The 23,822-nt window shown below is 38.6% G+C and overlaps 1 protein-coding gene across 11 annotated transcripts in view; it reads left to right on the top strand.

The window, feature by feature from the left end:
• trpm3 (transient receptor potential cation channel, subfamily M, member 3) overlaps positions 1-23,822 on the top strand; it is a 160,939-nt gene that overhangs the window by 17,035 nt on the left and 120,082 nt on the right. The gene's annotated exons all lie outside the window — the stretch shown is intronic.

The raw sequence follows: 23,822 nt of genomic DNA, 5'->3' as shown, positions 1-23,822 counted from the left end.
ATCACAGAGGCTTTCTTCTTGGGATGCGTTTGTTACTTGGACAAAAACAGTTTGGAATTTTGGAAAGTAGCACAGTCGTGAATAATTCAGATGGCATGAGAAACGAGGGAAGTCTGAGGAGAAAAAAAACTAACAGGTAAAGAGGTATAGTTGGAACATATCAAAGAAAAGCTGTTTCATTTCATCATTTCCAACAGCAAAAAGGTGAAGTTATACCATTTTTAGACCACACCTCATCACCTGATCACAACTATAAGCGTGGTAAGCGAGTGGATAATATGTCCAAGTGTGTGTGTGTGTGTGTGGGCGCATCTGTGTACTCTACATGCATATGCTTTCGCAGCTTCTCTGAATCCAAAGTGCCTCACATGCCCAGTAGTCGCCTTCGGTTCCTCATCCTTATTTATTCATTTGCCTCCAAAAAAAAGCCAGTGACACGAGGAGGGTCTATTGTCGGCGCCTCTTCTAGTTTCCCTTCCTTTGATGTGCTTTTGTTAAAGTGTCTCTTAGACTGAGCTGCTGTGATGTCGAACCACACAGCCAGAGTCCCGGTGTCAGGCATTTGCATCTGTATAACCTGATTATATGAACAGCATTGTAATCCGTGATTGAATGTGCACACGGTCTTTGGAGTGTCCCTTTTGAGGGCTGGCATAGATGAGGTGCCAGCACGTTTTTTTGGAAACATTGTATGGAAACCATTCACAGATCATTGCAGAAGCTGATTTTTTTCCCCTTGCTTTTTTTTAGAAGGGGAATATAGAAGTTTTCTGGTAGAAATCTTCCCTTATATTATAAGTGCTTTTATTCCCTTAGGAGAAACATCAACTCCAAAAAAATGTAAATGCATTTGCATGTTTTTAAATAATTGATTTCTTCAGAACTTGGACTCTCTCTCTCTCTTAAAAAGCAAAAGGGGCGTCAAAGAAAGTAGAGAGTGCTAGTGCTGGGGTACGCCACTCTTCAGTGGACATGAAAATGATTTTTATAGCTGTGAGCTGTGAAATGAGAAAATATTCCCCACTTCGTATTGACATGGCACGTGTCTAAGGACGTATTTGCATTTATTCTTGAGGGAGACCGTCAGAAATAACTCTCTAAAAAGATTCACAGCAGCGTACGAAAAATGTCTTGGTGTCATCATCTTTTTAGGAGTTTCTTTCCAAAATCCTGAATCGAGTTGACTTCACTCTTGTCCTGGCAATGACCCATGATCTCCCCCCAGCAGTCGATGTCATTTACTTTACACTGGTGCCTGACGATTTGTCTTCTTTAAAGAATTATTCAAAACCAGCCAAATTTCGGTGAGCCCGGGAATATGGCCACTGAACTTCAGTCAATGGAGGCATGCCCGGGAAGTGTGTTAAAGGCAGCATCTGGATGAATGTTCTCCCAGAGATAGTGACACGAGGTTGCACTGTGAAATTATCCTAATGGGCCCCCTGTCATTATCGTCAGACGTTTATGCAGGACGAGCACTTTCTACCCATGTCTCTCTATCTTATTACCCGCTGCGCCGCTGCCAACTGCACACTAAGGCACGTGGGCGCATCGGAGCGTGACCGCAACAAACGCCGCCGAAATATGTTAATGTTGTGTGTGGATATAATACGGAGGCAGTCGACGCATGTCATGTGCAGCAGCATTTCTGTTCAAGTATAACACCATCTGAGCTGCGAGCTCTAATAGACCGGGTGGGAGCGATGCGTCGTCGACCAATTAAAAGCAAGCATTGATTCACATGGTTGAGAGAAGACATTGAGTAGAGACTTCAGTGAAAGGCAAAGACCCTTGCTTACTTGGACAAGATGATGCAACCGTTTTACGTTTGTTGCAAGCAATTGCAAAACGGTATTAACCGACCATTTCTAAAGATGTTCTTGGATATGTTGTGCCCAAGTTGCATTTTGGCTCAAATCCTCTACGCTTACTTAATGCTTGTTCTTGGACGAACAGCACTTGAGTTTGATTGACGTGTCACTACTCATTCATTCTGAACAGACTGTTTTAACTCAATCACAAAAGGAGCATAAAACATTTTAGCCGTTTACGGCGTTGACTGAACAAAAAGTTTATTTACAAAGATGTCCGTATAACCGTAAGTTTTATTGCGATAAATTATTTTTTATTCTCTTGCTCCTCTATCAAACACTCACCAAGCAAAAATCCTTCTATTCATTTTACTCTTATTAGAAGCCTCTGTATAAATGTTGAGATATTTAAGCTATGTTCCTTATCTTATCTTAAACACTGGCATAAACAATTATACTTTCATTTGAACCAACCACTAAAAGTGATGGTTCATCCAGAATTCAAACTTCACTTATTTTCTACTTGACCTCATGACGACTAAGGAATCCTTTTCAGGGTTTATGGGCGGAAATGTATGTCCATGCTAATATAATAATATTTGGAAAAAAACATCTAAACATGTCTATGTTTTAAGCTTGTTTTTAGTGAAATTTGGGTGAACGATTATAGTCCAATAGTGTTTTTATTCATTTCTTGCTGCTCAGGATCACAGTGTGGGTCACTTCTTTTTAATGATATGGCGCGAGGAGATTAAGCACCAAAATAAAACAAAGTACTGTCACATGACCTGCATTTTTAACATTCAACGGCAGCACCAGGCTATAAAGGTTATTGCTGCGGCATTACAGCATGAGGCAACTCCCGGGTGAGCCCTTTTTTTTTTTGTAAGAAGTTTGTTTTCCCTGTCAGTGCAGGAGTTTCCTCTCTTAAACTAGCTGGTATTCTGTCCAAGAAACCTGCCCTGGGTTTACCCCTTGCCTCGCCACAGAAGTTGAAAGCATACTTGTAATAATACATTAATTCCTCTGAGCTACACTGGCACTGTAAATGGTACACTTGACAAAAGTGTCGTAAGCATAGCTTTTCCTAAGCCTTCCAAAAAAAACGGTGAGTCTCTTTGGACAGATTCCAGCAAAGCACCAACAACCCTTATGGTAAAATTTGTTACTCTTTTGTGAAAAACCAGAGAGGTGTTCTCTTCCCACATATGTCACAATGAGAACAACAATAGTCCACGATAACCAAGAGTGTGATTTATCAACTAGTTCACCCAAAGAAAGACGGATTACTACCACTTAAGAAAACTACCTCCTGTGTATAATAGCAAGTGTGCAAGGCTGAAAAGACTTGTATAATTCAGCACCGACAGTAGGCGGTCTAACATTATTCATTTCTATCCACAGGCTTCATTAGGCTCCAGCTGACCATGCTGCTAGTGGGAGGGCGAGAAGCGTGCGTGTCCACATTCGTGGGCATAAGGCCGACCCAACGCACGTTTATTGATCATTTGAAGATGTCTTTTTTCTCAGCGTCAAACCCTCTGGCCTGTGATACCTATGCTGGATCGAGTGTAATTTATCAGCAGAAAGAAAACGTGACCGTGGGTCAAATGAAAATGGATTGATGTCGATGAAGGTCCTCGAGATGTTTAGTCTTTCTTTGGCCTCGGTTGGTTGATCGTTCTCCCCGACATAGACGTTCGAATATGAGTTTTTGTTTCCCAAACACTCTATTTTCGTTTTCTTTTAGTCTCCTGGAATATAACAAAGAGAATGCCTTCAGGTTCTGTTCTAAATAACGCAGAAGCAACGATATTAAATGCAGCATAAATAGATATTTTCAGTGCCGTATTTGCACAAACAGCCACAGTCGATAGCTTCAGCTAAAGGATGCATGCGCTTCTGGCACATGTGAAGCAAACCAATATACAAACACCTTTTTTTTACAATTAAATTAGAGCTTTTTCAGCGGCTCCAGACAACATTGTAAACAAAAGTTTGTAATGATCTGTGTGCGTGTAACTGAGTTTACTGCGATATGATAGATCGTGTGCAGAGAACAAGGCTCGACAATATTGTTAATTAGATTTGATGGGATTTTCGGTTGAGCTGAAGGGGATCCAGATCAGAGATGAATGTTTACACAGTGTATTACCAACCTTTTTTAAAATCACATCGCGTGTGTAAGGAGAAGCTTTTTCGTCTAAATAGCCAGTTTAAAGTGTCATATTGTGCTCATGGTTGAATATCAAAATTACATAAATACATGATCGATTAAAGTATAGAATCACTTCATGTTGTGAAAAATGTGCTTGAATGCAGCTGTTTAATTGGGATTTCTCTACATAACAGTTGATCATTATTAATGTTCATATAAATGCTCCTCTAAAGCTTTTATTTTTAACAATGCTATTCACTACATAACTCTACCTGGAGAGACTGTGAGTGTCATGTGACCAGCAAAACCTGTGGGTCAGAGTGTTTTTATAAAAAGTACGGACAGAGTTTGAAGTCACCAGCAAGGTTTTTACATCGACGTCTGTTCATCTTAAGCCACTTAATGCCGATGGAAGTAGCTGGATAACCTCCAACCAACTGACATCATTATGATGAAGCGCCACCTTAATGAACATGAAAACTCCTGTGGACGACTGACCTTCTCTTTTTCTTTTGGGTATGATCAAGACCTCGGGGGCCACAAGGGCATAAAAGAGAAGAATGGTGGAGATAAAATACATTTTTTTTGACATCACAACAGTCATGCACAAGCCCTGCTTAAGTAAACTTGCAAAACATTCTTAAAGGCAGGTGTTTCAGTGCTGGGAGTGAAAAACTGTCTCTGGCAAATAAAGCCTATAGATAAGGTTCAGACCAATGATGCTGTCATTTCCCAGCGATGAACTTTAACTTCTCACGCATGTATTACCCTGTGGCACATACAAGGGTGCTGAATCTCTAGATTTTCACGGGGTGGTGAGCATCAGCAGGCGCTCTTGCAGAAAGCGCGAGAGTGCGACGGACAAGCAGAAGAAATAATGTGCAGAGAAAAGCAATAGTTTGATTGTTTTCTGAACAGTAGATTTATGTGTCACCCTTATGATGGGAAGCATGTGTAGAAATGCACACGCTGCAGCTTTTATGTTCAATATGATGTGTTTGGCTGAAAAGCAATGGACATACTGAATTTAAACTTGCCATCAATAAATTGACAGTGAGACGTTGGAGACGGCAGCATAAAAAAAAAAACTTGATGGAAAAAGCAGATTTCTCCAACTTAACAGATCCTGGTTATTTTTCTATCTAGCTGTTTTACTGCTGTGTTACAAGCACAACGTTTTTTATGTATTTGCTTTAGCTTATATTAAGTTGTGCTGTATAGTCAGGTGATTTCCATCATACTTAAGATGTTTTTTTTATTTCTGAATTAGAAATGCACAATACTCTAAAAAAGAAGAGCAACAATCCAATATAAATGTAAACTATCATGAAATAGAAATATATAATCTAGGACCGAATTGAATCAAAGCTGCCAAATCACTGCTGTATAAATGCGAAAGAATACAAGATAAATTAAAGAAATAATAATTTATAATTTTTTTAAATTCTTAACAACCAAAACTACACTTAACCTTTTAGTGGAACACTGACTTTTAAACCACAGTTAGTTTGGTTAATACAAAACATGCATGAAAATTGAAAAAACATTTATTTCCACAGAGGAATGTCATATTGAATGAAAGCTTAAAGTGCACCCAACATTCAAAGTTCACTGATTTTCTTCTCGCCCTCATGTCGACTGAAGGCAATCTGTTCCCCATTTTTTCATGGACCCCACTGATTGATTACATTTATATCCATCCATTCATTTTCCCATTTTTTTTTTTACAGCTGTATCCTCACGTTACCTCTGTGCATGTTCAAACAAATACTCGCTGAACATCCACTTTCTACTGAAGCACATGCCCCACCATGGCACCCGGATTTTCTTTTATGCATTTCCAGCAACTGATGCAACTCTAACTAAATCAGGATTTCTCCAATTTGCATCTTTTAAAGTAGAATTTTATAAACCTTTGAGCTTGGGAAATAACTGGCAGAATATAGTATCAAGCCGTCTCCGTAACTTCATTAACACAATAGATAGTCAAGTATGAATATAGCACATAGCTACTGAATCATTTACAAGGTTTGCTGAAAGACCAACAGTTGCCAAATAAATGAATAAGGAAACAAACAAAACAATTCTCCCCCCGGAAAGATTTCTCTTCCAACCTTTTTGCGAGTTCCTCTCGGCATTCATTAGTCATGACAGCGCGGTCAAGGTACAGACCTTGATCACTCACCTCTGACCTGTAAAACTGCCAGAGGGGATTGTATTGTAGCGACGTAGGGATTTTTAATAATGCATGAGGACAGTCGGTCATGAATCCTCCTGATGTTCTTTATGGAGTCTCCGCTGGTACAGGGAGTATTACAATGCCGTCGCATGAATTTATCGGGTGGATTTATGTGACGGTGGCGTGAAGTTGCTGCAGATTCTACGCTTGTCTTTTGATGAATGTGCGCTCATGCTACATGTGATTTTTGGTGTGAATTTATTTTGGTGATACGGAAATCAAACTTCATTACGCACATTTTTAAAGACGTTGGCTTACAGTGTTTCACGCAAAAGTAGATTCATTGCACAGAAAATAGATTCTAAATATATGTTATATAATAAAACAATTGAATATACTCGTTTAAATTGTATATCAGAGAACGTCTACATGTGAATATGTCACTTTTTTCATATACACTTGTATATTCATCTGCTCTTATTATGTTTAGAGCTAGTTAGAATGTAACAAATGCACAGATTAATCATCCGATCGATACTTTACTATCAACTAACCAACATCCAATTGACAAGCCTGTTAAGAAAATGGAATTCCCTCTTGACGCGGGGGTGAGAAGAGGATGTGTATTGATATTCCAAGTGGAGCTGTTTTAATCACCAGGGAAGAGTGATGCTATGGCGTTAGAGGTGTGTGTGGGTGTGTGTGATCAATTGGTCCGGAGTATATATTGGCCTTGAGCCGGACAATCGGTGCTTCTTCAACTTGGACTGAGGAAGGATTAGGTCAGTTTATCACATCAGCACCATGGACAGCGACAGGGAGTCAAACTCAACTTGAGAGACGGAGGACACTGGAGACGACTTCTCTGAGGGATTTATATCGTACCTACCTTCAATATAACTGCTGATAATGTTGTACCACCCAGATGTGAACAAACCTTATGAATATCTTTGGCAACAAGTTGCTTTTTATCATCTTAAAAGCAGAATTTAAAATACTCTGTTTTCGTCTTTCGCTCTCAATTTAGAGTGAAATATTTTGGTAATAGCATGACCTTCAAGCCCTATTTTTACATCGCTTTTCGGCCGATATATGAGCAGCGTCCAAAACCTCCCTACTATAAATAATGTGTCGTGATTTGGATTTTGTTTTGTTTTTCTGTGCGTGGTACTCATGATGAATCATTGCGTTACCCTCACAACTCTGTGGGATTTTCCTTCTAGCCAAGACTTTATTCACTGTGAAGTTTTCTGTTTGATTTACATCTTAATTTAGAGTCTATTCTATCAACGTCGTCTGTCATTAAATAATAGTTTGTCCTCCTTACGATAATAGACCTTGATTAAACAAAACTGACTGGTCTTCGGTTAGTTTTTTGGGGCGTATAAAGCCTTGTGTGATGCATTATAATTACATGATTTTAAGTTAAATATAGATTCCTGATTCCTGTTGTATCGAGGTGTTTATTATAATATGATGTCCCACTTCTTTGTTGCACTTTAGACTTAATTTCTTCGATTGATCACGATCAGGGGGCGTGGTCGGGGCGAAATTATAGCATAAATGGCTTAAAAAAGTCAAACTTGGAGAATGACAAAGTTCAAATTCCCATTGTTTATAACCCTACTCTGGGTCATGGGGGGGACGAAGCCTATTCTAGCTGCTTGGGGTGAGAGGTGAGGGACATCCTCAAGAGGTCGCCAGCCTGTTGCAGTGAAAACTAGACAATTTAAGGAAACACAATCATCTGTTTTTGTACAGATACAGGAAGACGGACAGAAAAAAAAACCTACACACGCACTGATAGTAGAAGCAGACTTTTTATTAAAGGGTGTAGATCTGCCTCTATCTGGAAAGTGAACCGGCAACCTTTTAAACTCTACCACTTGGATTACATTTGAGTTGTTGTACTTCTTAGGTAATATCAAGTGGGTTTTATCCAAGTGTTTCATAATCAAGGTGTCGGGTGTTTATTTTTCTTTTATGAGATCTTCTCTGGTCTTTGAACACCTCGAAAAAATGGTCCATTTCTTGGTCGCCTAAGTTGTGGATCTTTTGGACACGTCAGATACTGTTTAAAAAAGGTTAATTTTTTATCTTAAAAGTTTAGATGGCGGTTTAAGCTTGCAAGAGTATTGAAAAGTGAGAGTGAAAAGTCTGGCAAGGGAACATTTCTTAACCGGTTTTCTCTGATTTAATATATTTGGTATAGAAATGGATAAGCTTTGGATTTGGAGAAGAACTCTAGACTAGACTATTAAACACCACGGCTGGTGTATGTGATTTATGACACTGTTGTATTGACAATTTAATAAAAATAAAAACTTTTAAAAGTTGTTTTGAGTCAACTTAAACCTGTAAATGTGTTTTGGCTGATAAAAGTCAATGATATTCAAGTGAGTAAATCCATTTGTCACCATTTTAGGTTGCATTGGTTTTAGAATAGACCATTTCCCACCTTCACACATGCACATGCGTACCTGCAGTGGCACGACACTCGCCCGAAGACGCGTTGTAACCATTAAAAGAACAAACAGGAATGAGAACATTTTCTGCCTGCTGCTTTCTTTTATGATGCTCTTGGGGAATTCTCACCTCATTGCAGCTTCCTCTCTATCGTTCTACTGCAGGTTGTCTTTTTCACGCTGCCGTCTCAGTGGCACACTTGTGTTCCTCACCTCTGTTCTTTACTCTTTTGTGCGACTGTGGCTTTCACTCCGTATCAAGCTCCCGCTATGTATTGTTTCATCCTGATTGAACCCATCCCAGTCATTATCTCCGAGTGGTGGCATTTACATCAGGGTAGTTCTTCCAACTGCTTCGTTTTATTGAATTCTCCGGCCTCCTATTTTACGCTGCGGAACAAGGCAGTCGTACACCTTGTTGTTGGCTCAGCAGAGATAGTCAGGATGGAAATTGTATCCCTCGTGTTGATGTCCAGATTACCTGGTTCAGTAAATAAAGTGTATTTATTAATCTCAATATCATCTGGAAAAATATACTTTCACTATCACTTCACTATCACATCAAGTCTTACTGAAATAAAAATAAGTTGAGGGTTAAAGATGAATTATTTCCCAAGAGGTTCCGCTCTACGTCTGAGTGGGAGAAATAAAATCAGGGCAATCAAAATCAAATGGAAGTCATTATTGTTTTCATCCTTATTTTTTAGATCCTGCCTCCAATCCTAAATTCTACTCGTCAGTCGACTGTTATCTATTCCAATAGTAATAAAAAATGTGTTCCTGCTTTAACCTCAGGATAGTTTTGTCTTTAAATGTTTAAAAAAAATGTTAACTTCACCTTACAGCTACATGTATGTACTGTAGTGAAAACGCAGTAATGTCGACAAGACTTCTACAGCAGCTCCCCACTTAAAGGTAAAAAGACGAGTAAATGTGTGTTGAACATTCATTTTAATATTTCAAGATGCAGTAATAAAACAAATCCTCAATGTTTTCATTCTTCTGAAACTATCTTCAAAGAAAAAGTTTGGTCAGGTTCTTTAAAAAATAAAGTCCTATATCAAGAGGTAGAAATGAAAATTACATGCCATATAACACCGTGTCTGTCCTTGACATCAGCTTCATTCTTTTTCATTCTTCATTCTATTTGCACATTCGATTCAAGTTGAATATGTGAAATTAAACTACCCTAATTGGGGAAAATGAAGAGATTTTATCTCAGACTGATATGTGAATGAATATTTGCAACGCACGCTCAAGAGTGTGCACGTGTGCTCGCGTGTTCGCTGTAAATTGGATATTGGGACATGGAAAATGAAAGTGAACAGCATGGCCACAGAGGGCTATTTTTGTCTTTTATATCCATCTCTCAGCCCCTTTCATGCTCTTGCCGCTCTAAAGTCCAACCCTCCCCCTTCTTCTGCCTCTTTTTATTTTTCTACCCTCCCATCCTGGCATTTGTCTTTTTTAATTTGTCTAGTTTTATTTGTTTAACTTATCTAATCATCTCTTGCTGAGAAATGTCCATGTATCAAAATTGTTGATCGTTATGTTTTCATCTGGAGGATCCAATATTCAGCGCACAGAGTCTGGTTGAATGTCAATATCTGTCCGTCAGCAAAAAGACTCAAAAACAAATTAAAATGTTTCTATACTTCAGCTGACGTTGGTTTTGTTGGTGTTCCATATTACCATCTTGGTCCATCAGTCATTTGGAGACGTGTAACTGCAGACCAAGTTGTTCTTGTTGTTCTTGTACTGCCCTGTTAATCAAATTATTTTTATATATTATATAAAATTACATTTTATATATTATTTTTATATTATGTGTGAAAGAGTGAATCGATATTTTCTCACACGGCTAACGATGGAGATTCTGATTTATGGTCAATATATTTTTCCATGATACTGAATCGATATTAAATGTATATATACATATATATGCATAACAATGTATTTTTAAAATTCAAATTTTATTTGTAATATATAGTTTATATCTTCAATAAAGTGTGTGTTAAAAAAAATTGTTTAGAGATAACATGCAAATATTCATGGCATTAAAACTTGCGCCCACTAGATGGCAGCAGTCCTTACTTACTTGGTAACTAAAGAAATGATGAAATCCCGTGAGATCTCTGTTATGGCTGGGTATGAGAGGATACAGTCGTCTCCAGGAGCTTTTAAATCTGGACACAATATTGATTTCGAACCAAATGAAAGCAGTTACAACTTTGTCAACTCATGTGGTCAGGTAGTGAAACATGAGACTCAAATACTCAATATAAGACAATACTGCAAAAATATCTTTCTTCCTACGGTATTGGAGTATATTGTATTATTGCCCCTGTATCTTGCTACGTATCATATCGCCAGATTCTTGCCAATACACAGCCTTCTTCTCTATAGTTGCTCATCCGTACTGAGGATTTTATTTAAAAATTTATAAATATGGTGATTTTTTTGTTTCCAAGGTGGAAACTCGAAATTAAGAAACTGAGAAGATACAAACTCCAGTATCAAAGGATACAATTTCACTTCCAACTTGGATCCATATGGTCAGTTACAATGTCGGGGTACAGGCTCATGTTGAGGTCCAGCCTGGATCTAATGGAAAAATTCATTTAAACGCTCAACTTCTCCCACAACTCTCTCCAACGTTCCTGTGTTTCCTTTGTAATTAATTCTGAATTTCCGTCTCCTGCACAAGTCTCACCCTGTTTTCTGAAATATATTTAGCAACTGGGTTTTCCTGCTTTGCCTACACCAGAGCGAGCGCTGCTTTGTTGTCCCTCAGGATGATTTGCAGGAAAATAATTCTGCAATAGTTGAGCGGGATTTTCAGACTCTTTCTTTTCATCTTCCACTTCTGTTCTTCCGCAGACGGCTCAGCTATGGCACATTAATCCATATCCATAAAGAAAATCAATATCCGCCCGGGTTGTACTGTAAAGCCGGGGTTTCTTTCAGGAAATGAGGATCACTCTGGGAGTGTGACATGAAATGACATAAATGGGTCAATTACGTGGGAAGATCTTTTCAGTGACGGTGACAACATGGCTGCGTGTGAAACAAAAATATTTCCGCTCTGCGATGTTCCTGCGGCCAGTTTTCTGTTTCCAGAAAGTGTCCACTTACACAGGCGTCCCTCTGGAGTTTGTAACAACAGTGGCAGAACATCAAGAGGATTATAGACTCAGCGAGGACAACCAGAGACTTAGAAGGATCTACTCTCCTCGCTCGACTTTTAGCCTGATCCCAAAAGGGGAAAAGTCGGATCCATGGCCTCCCCTGAGTGCTTGAGAGTGATAGATGTGAGGGAGGTGGCGAACAAGAAGGCGGCGTCGGAGCACAATAGAAGGAAAAGGTTAAAATGTCTGATGGATGTGAAAGAAGTGATGGAAAAAAGAGGATGAAGGTAGTCTGTGTGACGGTCGCTCTGTGGGAAACGCTGGCTCTTGATATCACGCTTATGTAAGAACGCTTCATCTTTGTCGTCGGTGGTGGTGGGAGCTGAAGCTGGCCGTCCTCCAGTACGAGTGTCACAAGGATATTTTGAGCAGAAGAGTCTTATTTTGGAACTTAAATTTAACTATACCTTCTGTGTGTGTTCCCTCATTTGGATCAGTAATGATTGATCTATTTTTCACATGTAGTAATCAAGAAAAAAAAGTACAGTGAATATTTCTTGGATCGGTTTAGTGCAACCTACTTTCCATGTCGCCTGAACTGGAAGTAGCGTAAACTAACATTTTATCATATAAAAAAAAACACCAATTCATCCTTTCTATATCAGAAGCAGAATCAGAATCAGAAACTTGTATTGACAGTTTTTTGGAAACGCGACATATTTTTCTTGTGGTGGCAGCACAGAATAAAATAATGATAACACACAAAATAAGAATAGAAGAACACCAAGGTGCCTTAATATATTCCTGGTTTATTCCTGTTCGTAATGAAAAAACTTCTGTGGCACATTTCCAACTTTAAAAAAGTCAAAACTCGAAAACATAATTTTCTGCAAAAGTAATATTATTAAACATGTACTGCCTCACAGCAAAAAAGGTTACACTTTCGCTTCCAGGTCGGGAGGGAGCCAACTTGTGACCTGCTGTGTGGAGTTTGTATGTTGTCTACACGTGTTGTTTGGGTTTACTCTGGGCACTCCGGTTTGCTCCCACAGTCCAAAATCATACAAAGGTTGATTGGGAACTTGGGGAAATTGTCCATAGGTATGAGTGTGTGTATGAATGGTTGTAAGTCTGTGACCGGCATCCTATCCAGGGTGTCCCCCCTGATAGACTCCAGCCTCCCTGCCACCCCTATAAGGGATTAAGTGGAACGGAAAATTAATAAATGAATGAATGCTCAGCCAATCATATTGTTTTCCTATTAAGGTAAGATAACTTTGCATTTTACAGTATATTGAGTTTTTGACTGATAAAAGAAAAAAAAAACAACTTCTGATGGTAATCATATGGTACATTTTTTTTCATGATCTATAGTCATAGAAAAAACAGAAAAGAGCTCTATTGTGTTCTTTAATTTCTAATAGTTATCTTGTCCTTTGTAGTTGGCTGGCAGACCTACAGGTAAATTCGGATAAATATATACAATAATAATATAAAAATAACAACAAAAATAGCTCATGAGAGTTGAACTTAAGCTAATATCTATAAATTTTTTAGTGTTTTCCTAATAATAATTATACTAATAATTGTGTTTATTTAGCTACTTAGGTTCTTGCATCAAAAGTATTGCCCTGCCAAAAAACATGTTTTTTATTCAATGTCCATCCATCCATTTCTGCCGCTTATTTTCTTATGGGGGTTTTATTTGATTCAAGTTACACATCTATTTGTGGCCGGTCAATCCCGTGACTACTGTTTCCTGTTTAAAAAACTTAGCCTGTACTTGTATTGTAGTAGCAACAATGTCTCCACACGTTATACCTAGTTTAGGAAATAAGTAAGTAATTTATATTTGTAGAGCACTTTTCCAGACCAGGTACTCTAAGCGCTTAAACAATCAAAACAATACTCAATAAAATATAAGCTTAAAAGGTCAAGACAACACAGAAAATGAGTAAGTTGTGCTGTAAGTTTAAAAAGTGTTGCGTCTTATACCTTGTTATACCGTATACCTTGTTTACGGTGCAGAGATCGTGACAGATGCCTTCAGCTGTTTCTTCTTGTAGATATTTACTATTCTATTCGTTGTTAAATATTCTTTTCACGTGTCGACTTTACATCGCTTTTACATGTTGCATTGTCTAAACTGGAGCTCCTTGGTTCACCCTAAAAAAAGGTTGACTTTGCCAAAAAGTGACTCACGCCATGGATCTTGGAATCTACAGTTCTGACGGTTTTTCGCAGCTTTCACACATTCATTATTCGGCCTTAATTGGAATAGCCCAGTTTTCCAAAAATGTTCCTCCTCCTCTTTTTAGTGCGGCTCTTTATCTTCTCCCATCTTTAACCTCACAGACGCTGATGCTGCATTTTTTAAGCTTGATCATTTCTTGCATTATTTGGCACGACAATGTTTATTAACCACCCACGTGCATGCAGGCGGGGTGTCTGGATAAGAGGGTCAGGTGCAGCGAAGGGAGCCCGACAAAGGAAGCCTGGACCGCAGAGAGGCTGTAAATGAGAGTATCTATTTGAGGAAACCTGACACGCCACGGCAACACATGAGATATTTAATGGGCTGACACAAGCCCATGAGCATGGGCTGGATACAAGAGTCACGCCTGCTGGGAAATGCATGCTAAAATAGTGTGAATCTACCACTTGTTAAAAAAAAACATGTCTCGGTATACTCACCCACACACATGTTCAAAACCACACACACTCCGTTTCACTGTCTCGATCGCACCTTTATTTGCATGTTTGTATGGAGGAATTTCCCCCCCATGGAATTGAGCAGATTGATAGAATGGGGCAGGCGTGCAGGGTGGGAATATGGGGGGGAGAAAAGCAATTAAAGTGGCAGTCAAACGGCAGCGGTGCAGCAGAGCATCAGTCCCTGGCTTAATTATGCTTAGCCTACACCGCGAGATGTATCACCGGGACGTACCACAGGATCACGAACATGTGGCCGGCTTGTTACCGCGCACACCGACTCCTGCCAGTCAAGTGACACCAGATGCAAGATAATAAACTATGTTTATTGTTAAATATTGACAACAAAGCGGACTTGGACGTCGACCTTTGAACTTTCCTGCCTTATATCCAGCATTAGGTCCTTTTACAAGACACTACATCTCTAGTGAAACACCTTATTTATTGACTCAAAGTTGAATTTACTATTATTTGATATGATCAGAGAAATCATTAATCTTACTGTTCACACTCTCCCTATGATGATGTCAGTTTTGGCATATAGAAATGCCAGTTTTGTCATGTGGAAATGTCAGTTTAAATGTTGACATTCTAAAGCGAAACCAAACTGTTGGGTCTGTGCGAGAGAGTCTTTTGGAAACGAGTAACATTGGAGTAAATGTAGCATCGACACCCAATGCATGTTTACTGGCATGTGTAGAAATTGATTATTATCGTTATCATCGACACAGACTTCAGGCTGAACATCTGCTTTTGTGCTGAATGACGACCATTATTCTGCACCAATGTAGTTTAGACGTGTAGTAAAAAAGGACGACTAGGAATTGCAGTGAAGCTGCCTGGCGACAGAAAGATGGCAAGAAGCCTATAACTAAGAAAGTCGCACGAGTAATGGCTTTGAAATTGATCTGAACACTGTGTTGGCTCACAGGAACCGCCTTCAAAACTGTCCTAGTTGGAGATGAAATTGAAAAGAAAACCATAATAAAATCATTTATATCATTATTTTTCTGATATTCCTTCATTACTTTCAATATTGGTTGGTTTTTCAGATAAACAGAACCTTGTATAACCATAATAAAAATCGAATTTACTAATAAAGTCTGCTACCATAGATTTGTACTGGGTATCTTTAGGAGAGGAGGCGCATAATAATGAGCAGAGAAACAGCCTCTAGGGAGTAAAACACGACTCATTAGCCATTTTGAATGAAAAATGTAAATTATTGTAGATTATGTGTCATTTGCAGATGTTTGCTTCTTTGATCAGATTACTGTAATGGACTGTTTTATAGTTAATTGGTTTAACCTTCATCTTAAATATACTGTATATATATATATATATATATATATATATATACACAAAATAAAAACCATGCTCACTTTTCATGTCGGCTTTAAACGATATCTATAAGACAACAGCGTTTAACACCAATTTAAGCTTCCCTGCAGAGTTCCATGTACACTTTGGAATTGACTTAAAGATCCTGAATACATTATAGAATTGCTGACTCTCATGTGAGATCGCCAAGGTTACCTCAATTCCTCAGGTCTTGACTTAAATCTGAGGTGGACCGATCAGTCTCTGTCAAGGAAACCTGGACTTGTAAAAGTGCTGGAAACACATTTGTAGATGGACCTACTTGTTTTATTAACCTTTTTTTTTTTTTAATTCACACTTAGGTTTTGTTTAATATAAAGCAATTATTGGTGTCATTAGTAGTATTGATTTACATATATCATGTAATTCAAATATTGCAAAGGCTTATGTTGGGTGCATTAACCCTGTAACACTTACTTTAACGCTGAAGAGTTTCACCGTCTCAATACTTATGTTAAGTGACAGAACCAAAAGAAAAAAAGTTTTTACTGCAAAGCAAGACTATGCAGAATTTAATTCCACATTTACTTTTCATAATCGTTCATACCAGCTTGAATTTGCTAATGCAACAAATATGAATGTTTCTCATTATATTCTCAAATGTATATTTTTAGAACATGCTAATGGTTCCATGTTGGAATCTCAACGAAGCGAAAAAAAGGGCCTTGTACTTGTACTTATATATATATTACTATGCAGATTGAACTGCTAATATTCCCTCTCTAGACGGTAGTTAATCTGACATTCATGGCCCAATTTGAATATGTTAAATAAGAACATATTAAACGATTAAAATGTGTCTCTGCCTAGTTGTAAATTGAAGAGTAATTGTGATGTAAAAAGCTTTACGAAACGTTAAGTACAGTTTGTGCTAGGTTGGGGTGTGAGAGAAAACGTCTACAGTGGTATATATCGCAATATTTTATTCACATTACTGTAGCCATATTCAACAGCACTGTTTCCGTTGTTTTATTAATTATTTTAGTGTTTTGATGTTTTGTTGGAATAAATCATTATTTCCTCCTGAGCTAAAGGTACAATGAAATCCCCACGATGACTGAGGGCAAGAGGATACAGTCGACTTTTAAAGCAGCTCTAGGTAGTTTGGGTACCTTAATAATTTTGTACTAAAATATTTTCATAAAACTGTATACCGTTAGTTGAGGTGTTTTGTCTGATTTTTATTTTCACTGTAAAAGTTATTGGGGATGGTGTGAACATGCTACATATCGCAGTAGGTGTGGTGGGGGAAATTACATAAAAAAAAAAACAAAGTTATGTTATTTGCCGTCATACTGCATATCATATTTCATTATCCACAATCAGATTCATTACCTCATCGATATCCATCCTTCGTTCAGACAATGGAAGTCTGGAAACAGAAAATTCGTCCAAATGCTGCAAACTGGGACATGGCAACTTTTGAGTTCCGGGAGAAAAGGCCCCAATCTGTAGAAACATCGCTATATTTAAGACAAATTTCTGGTCCGGGAGGTCGTCCCTTTCCGGCCAAATGGTTCTTTCAAGTTCCCTGAGTCCTGATCCCCCATTGAGAGACATCCTAACTTGTTTTCTTGTAATCTAATCATTCAAATGTTCTCGGTTGGGGGTTTCCGTCTTTTAGCCCCCCTTTCCCGGGTGTGTCTTGCTTCGTTTTTTTGATCTACGATTTAAGGTGTGATTTGCAGATAAACAGATGTTTTAAATAACCGGTGTCGTATCTCTAATTCTGTTTCAAGCTTGCCTCGAAACAGTGTGAATCAGTCTGGAGTGAAATGTTGATTGTGAATGCGTAGTGAAACGTTAAAGCTCTTAGATCAAGCGAGTAATTTATACTTCATATTTTGATGATCTTTTAGCATTAATTTAAGTATGGGGTATATGTATAGTGTATAATAATTTTAATCTAAGAAATACTACAAATATATCCTTGTTCCTACAGTTTGACTATATTTTGCCCAGGTATTGTGATCTGCAGATTCTCGCCCGTGAACACCCCCAGTTAATTCTGCTTTTCCGTCCTCCTCTCAGCGCTTGTCTCGTACGAGCAAGAGCGCGAGCTGACAGGGTGATAGCCAGAGAGAGAAGCCGAAGAGAGAGTGTAGGAAGACTTGTGAGATGGGAGGTGACACGTTGTGTCAACTTTGGCAACAAGGCTGCCGGGTGACGGATATTGAGGTGTAACAAAGGAACGAATGTCAATTTGAGCAGCTCGGAGATTAGTTGTATAAGAAAGTGAAAGAAAGTGAATAAAACCACTGATGAATTTTCCAGACTTGGTTTAAAAAATGTCTAAACTTAGTCATGTCAAAATAGAGAAACTCGACTAATAAACGAGTGGGTGAAAGTGACAGCGAGAGAGAAAGTGTTAACTTTTCACCCACGTGATCCTTAGCCAGCTCTTTTCGCCCTTATCAGCCTGGTCCAGACATGCGAGACGATCGTGGCGCAACAGAACACTGAGGTTATTTCACATCTGCTCGCGAAGATCTTCTCACCCAGTTTAGAGGTCGGTTACATGTGCCAAAGGGCTTTTCTGCCGAGTGCGGCGAGATTTGTGTCCTTGCCTGACACACAAACAAAGCCGGCGAATCGGCCCTGTGGTCCAGACCGTCCTCGCGGTGAAGAGCAGAAGACACGGCCGTGCGAGGAGAATAAACAAATATCTAGATACATGTTTACTAAAAGCAAAACAACATTAGGGGTTATTTTTTTTATTAATTTCAGCCTAAAGGAAGTCACCAATATGTTGAGTGTGGATTGATTGTGTACTGTTGCCCGGGCCACGTGATCCTTCTTAACCTGAGGGAACACAAAATAATCCTTTCATCTGGTGAAGCATCTGCTCACTTCGTACATGAAAGGCCAACCAAACAATGTGATGGCGACAAAGTGCTCAATGCAATCAAAATTCAAATAATTTAGCTGGGAATCGAGCTGTAGGTTCAGGGACCAATGACCCTTTAGGAAGTGAGCGACTGATTGAGTTAGACTTCAATTCTGGACTTTCCTAGTTAAGAAAGAACCATTGAGAAGGTTCCTACTTTTGAGGGTCTCCTAGAGTGTCCCTGGTAAGGTGTTTTTGGTAAGACCCCCGTCCTAATCCCTCTTTTCTCCTGGGAGGAATAGATCTATGGCTGTTGTTGTTGTTCCTGTGAACCAAAATTGGAAACGTGGAAGAAAATTTATGGGAAATACTTTCAATGACCGAAGTAGTCATTAGTCAACAACATATGGAACACACAAGACCCGCGTACTATTGGCAGCGATTAATCCATGTTAGTACAGCTCATTGCTTATTTCATAATAGTTATTGTGAAAAACAAAGTCGACTGAAAACACCAGAAGGCGGAGATGTTATCTGCCTCAAGGACATTTATTATACATCCTTTCTTAGTCTTATTTACATGGATATTTCCGGTTAAATACTGGACTTTGCCCGCGTACATTTACATCAAATCTGGCCCATTGTTACAAAAAACCTGATAAGCGTTGCTACAATACCAACATTTCAGTTGTTGATACTAATACCAGTGTTTTTTATTTAAAATGTGCAACTACTATACAATATGTAGAAAGTGGTGATGAGCAGCCTTCAGGAATAATAACTAATACTAGTAACTAATAATAATGGAAACATTTGTTATTTTTTGTATTGATGCAAAATTGGTTCTGGTATTTGTTCTTGTGACAAACCTACGACTGATATGCAAAGTCTCTGAGCTGCAGATTGAAGTTTTTCACTTGATATCAGCAAAATTTGCGCTTCACTTAAGAACTTAATCTTCAAGGAGTGATCCCGAATGCTGGAAGTAATCTAATTCCAGAGATCAGAAACACAAAAAAGTATTTCCAATTTCCAAAATACATAAAGTGTCAACGTACCGAATGAAAAGGAACACAGGCGGGTAGAGCCTTCTGCAAAAATGACGAAATGCGGTCAAACTCATAAGCACAAAGAGAACCCAAAACAACAGGCGAAAAGAAAATCACTTCACAAGCAGTCGAAGAATATCCAAAGGTGACAAAATAATGATCAGAAGCCAATTCCCAGAAACACAATTTGATGTGTGTTGCCCGTCTGCACTGAGGGAAACAAGGGAAAAGTCGAAACAAAATAAAAGTCAATCATTACTTGTTGGTTTTAAAAGGCTAAAAAACCCAACCAATATATAACTGGCTCTGTACGACGCGTCTAGAAGGTTATTGTCCAACAAAACCAACTGTCCGTCACAAGATAACTGTAATGCGATTAAAGGTTTATGTTTAAATTAGGATTGTATGTAATTGTGGGACGAATATAAAATGGCTAGGCTGATAGTAGTACTAGGAAGATTGTTTTGACTCCCCAACACTTAATGCCTATTCTTAGGGTCATGATATGTCCAATTTTTTTTTCAGTGACCAGCACAGGCGCGCACATCTTTTTCTTAATTATTTTTGCAACACACCACACACTTCAACCATCTCCTGACCAGAGCACTGTTACTGGTTGATTCATAGTAGCCAAGCTTTTGGTGCTTTTAAATTTCTAGATTTGTTTAATTAGTAACACACATTTAGTGGTGTATTTACACAAGGTGTTTTTCAGTCCATCAGTGTAGAGTCTTGTGTGTTCATCTGTGCTGAAATGGACCTGGTGAGTCTTTCCAAGGGTGGTTTGCACTCACTTTGATGAGGCGTCTGATGAGACGAGGACCATTTCATCAGGTGAAGCGGGAAATGTTAACCAGCTGTGCAATGCCATTTCAACCTGACGCTGTGTGGAAAATCAAGCTTAAGCCTTTTGAATCATCCACCTTCCATACAAAATCACACATTGTGCATGGCGACAATGAGGGGAAGATGAAAAGAGCATGTTCACTGTGAGGAAATGATTCACTGGCTTGAAGAACTGCAGAAATCATTCTTTCAAAAGTCTACAATACGTCACACTTCTTTGTATAAAACCCAGCCTTTACTATCAGGAAAAAACACTTCCTGGGAAAAAAAAGATGGAGGCAACTGTATTATTTGATGGATGATTTGTGTGTTTGAAAATAATTTCTGATCATTTAAAATTCACCTGCTATGCTATGTTCCAGATAATGCACAAAGGTTTCTTAATATAGCAGAAAAATGCATTTTAAATAATAACCTTGTTGTAGAACTCTCTCTAATGGGTAAAGGAAGAACAGGAATTGTTTATGTTTGTTTAAGTTTTTCACATCTCTTGGGTAGAGAAAAGAAAGTATAAAGAAACATGAAACGTTTGTTTTTGTCAATTTCACAGTGTCGGTTTAGCTAATTGGTATTTAAGTGTTTTTCATTTGAAATTGAACCCAAGCTTTTCATCTGACTTGAAACTCTTTTAAAAACATAGAATTTATTTTCTGCCTAAAAGCGTGCATCCAAGTGATTCAACACAGGTATGAACCGTGTCAACTCCTTGATTCAGGTGGTTAATCAATGTGTAACTACACTCGTTGTGTGTTGTTGTGAGGTAGTTTTGTGTGATTGCTGGCAGCGCTGATTGCCTTGTTATGTCGGTAATGGTCTTGATCCAGATCGCCTGACAGTTAATTTTGCCCGAGCACGCCACCAACCTGATGTCCTGAAACGGCTACACAAACAGAAGGTTAATGAATGTAGACCTCACCTTGAAACGTTCATCACGGCAACCGTACACAGGGGGACGCGGGTCTGATGTATTTACAATATATGGGATTTAATTAACATTTTTATAGCAGTTTTACTTCGTATTTCAAATAATTTGTAATCATTTTTTGCCTCACACCAACCTGGTTTCTTTGCGCTTTCACCTGTATATTGGCAACACAAAAACTATGGTTATCTCTATGGTTATCTCTGAGTGTAGGTATATCCGGGGTAGGGTCTAAAATGTGTGGAAAGTCAAAATGGTGGATTTGATTTAAAAAGAACAAACCAGATTTGTACCATCGATCCAACAAGTATCATTTCATTTAGCTTCTTCTTTACAGATTTTCCAACTCGGTCTAGATCAACATAACATCTGGGATCTGATTCGTTGCCGCTCGAAACTCACTATAGCTGCGACTCTGTTGCACCATTTCTGCTTCCACAATGGAACACAACAGTTTTTTATCATGTACACGGTAGTTATATCACATTTCTTGCATTTGGGTGACAAACATTTAAAGACCTCTGCCTATCAGGTTCAGTTTTGCTTTAAGATATTGTCCTGCACAACTTTTGACGTCAAAAAACGGTCGAAAAAAGGACTCAACCAACAACATTTATTTAGACAAGTTAGATGGTTAGTTACCTGCTTCATCTGTGTCGCTGTGGTCTGTTTCTCTCCATGTATTTATCGCATGTATGTGTGTTTTAAGGTGTACAGCAGCCTGAACTAGTCAAGATAAACAATTCTAAAGTTATAAGCTACGTTATTCGGATCCAATATGAATTTAAAAGCATAATGTGGGGACCTTTTGAAAGATGGATCTTTTGTTACGGCCGCTTTAATCCGTGCATTATAATAAAAGCTTTCAGAATCCTTTTAGTCTGCATTTCAAACATCTTTGTAAATGCACCTGTAAGCACACAGTGACAGAAACGGCATAACATTTTTTTCCCGGGTGTTAACGATTATATTTCTAATGAACAGAACCTTGCATTATATTTATTTATCTTGGTGTGTAATTGAATCCACAATCTATAAATGTGTTTTTATAATCATTCACCTGGAAAACAATGAAGGCTTCACCTGTAATTTAGCCCAATGACATTATGAGAAGTCATCACAGCAGTCTTTAGCCGAGTTAACCAGCCGAGAACCCGCCGTTTAAATCCTTCTCTGACATTTCCAGTTAGACTCAAGTGCTACCGACTGAGCCCGGTCTTTTCACGCAGCGTCTGTTTTTGTTCTATGTCAACTTCAACTGCTTCTCAAAGCATCACAGTTAATAACATTGATTGTATTTGCCCCCAAAATAATCTCACCATCTACACCTTAACATGCTCAGACTAACATGAGTCTCCATGGAACACTATACGGTCTTTTCAACACGGTGTTTCCGCTCCTTCCCACGCTAGCAACCAATGCATTATGTAAAGAAGTGATAGAAGTGATGTATTTTTAGACTGTACGGAAAGATGTTGCAGTCATCTGGTATCACTTGCTTTGTTTCAAGACTCTTTTAGATTCAAGACGAAGTAGATCAAACCGTGATAGTCGAACACGTGCAATCTTGTCCCTAAATTGTCTTTTTTTTACATCATTATGGATTTGTTTGAACTCTAAAACGGAAAAACATATTTCAATTAAACTCTGAGCCCTTGAAACAGCTTTGTAAGTAAGTATGTAAAGTAAAGGTTATTTGTAAAGCGCCTTTCTAGACCAGGGTCACAAAGCGCTTAAACAATAGAAAACAATACACAGTTAAAATATATACTTTAAAAGGTCAAGAGGGATGAGAACAACACAGGAGTTCCAGAAAATCTTGGAAAAGCCACAAATAAAAATGTCTTAAGATGTTTCTTAAAGGAGTCAGTAGATCATCAAACACAGAGGGAGAGGAAGATCGTTCCAAAGCTTAGGAGCAACAGTCTGGAAGGATTTCTCTCCTCTGGTCCGGAAGCGTGTTCAGGAACCATCAGCAGATTCTGATCCACAGACCTCAGAGCCTGAGCTGGGGTGTAAGGCTGGATCAGATCAGTGATGTAAGGAGGAGTCTGACCATGAATAGATCTGAACTGAACCAGAATTTTAAAATTTATCCTGAAAGAAACTGGCAGCCAGTGAAGAGTTTTAAGGATCGGAGAAATGTGAGTTCTTCTAATAGAGGGGGTCAGAATTCTCGCTGCAGAGTTTTGTATTTACTGCAGGCGAGACAGATCCTTCTTTTTTAAGCACGAAAATAAACTGTCACAATAGCCTAAACGAGAAGACGCATGGATTATAAACTTCAGATAGTGTCACAAATTAGAAGATTACAATGAAAGTTTATAAAGCAGAGTTGGCACTTA

This window comes from Callionymus lyra, chromosome 1, assembly GCF_982586985.1.
Source record: "Callionymus lyra chromosome 1, fCalLyr1.hap1.1, whole genome shotgun sequence".
NCBI lineage: Eukaryota > Metazoa > Chordata > Actinopteri > Syngnathiformes > Callionymidae > Callionymus > Callionymus lyra.
The sequence above is the reverse complement of the archived record's forward strand: the minus strand, read 5'-3'. Positions and strand labels throughout refer to the sequence as shown.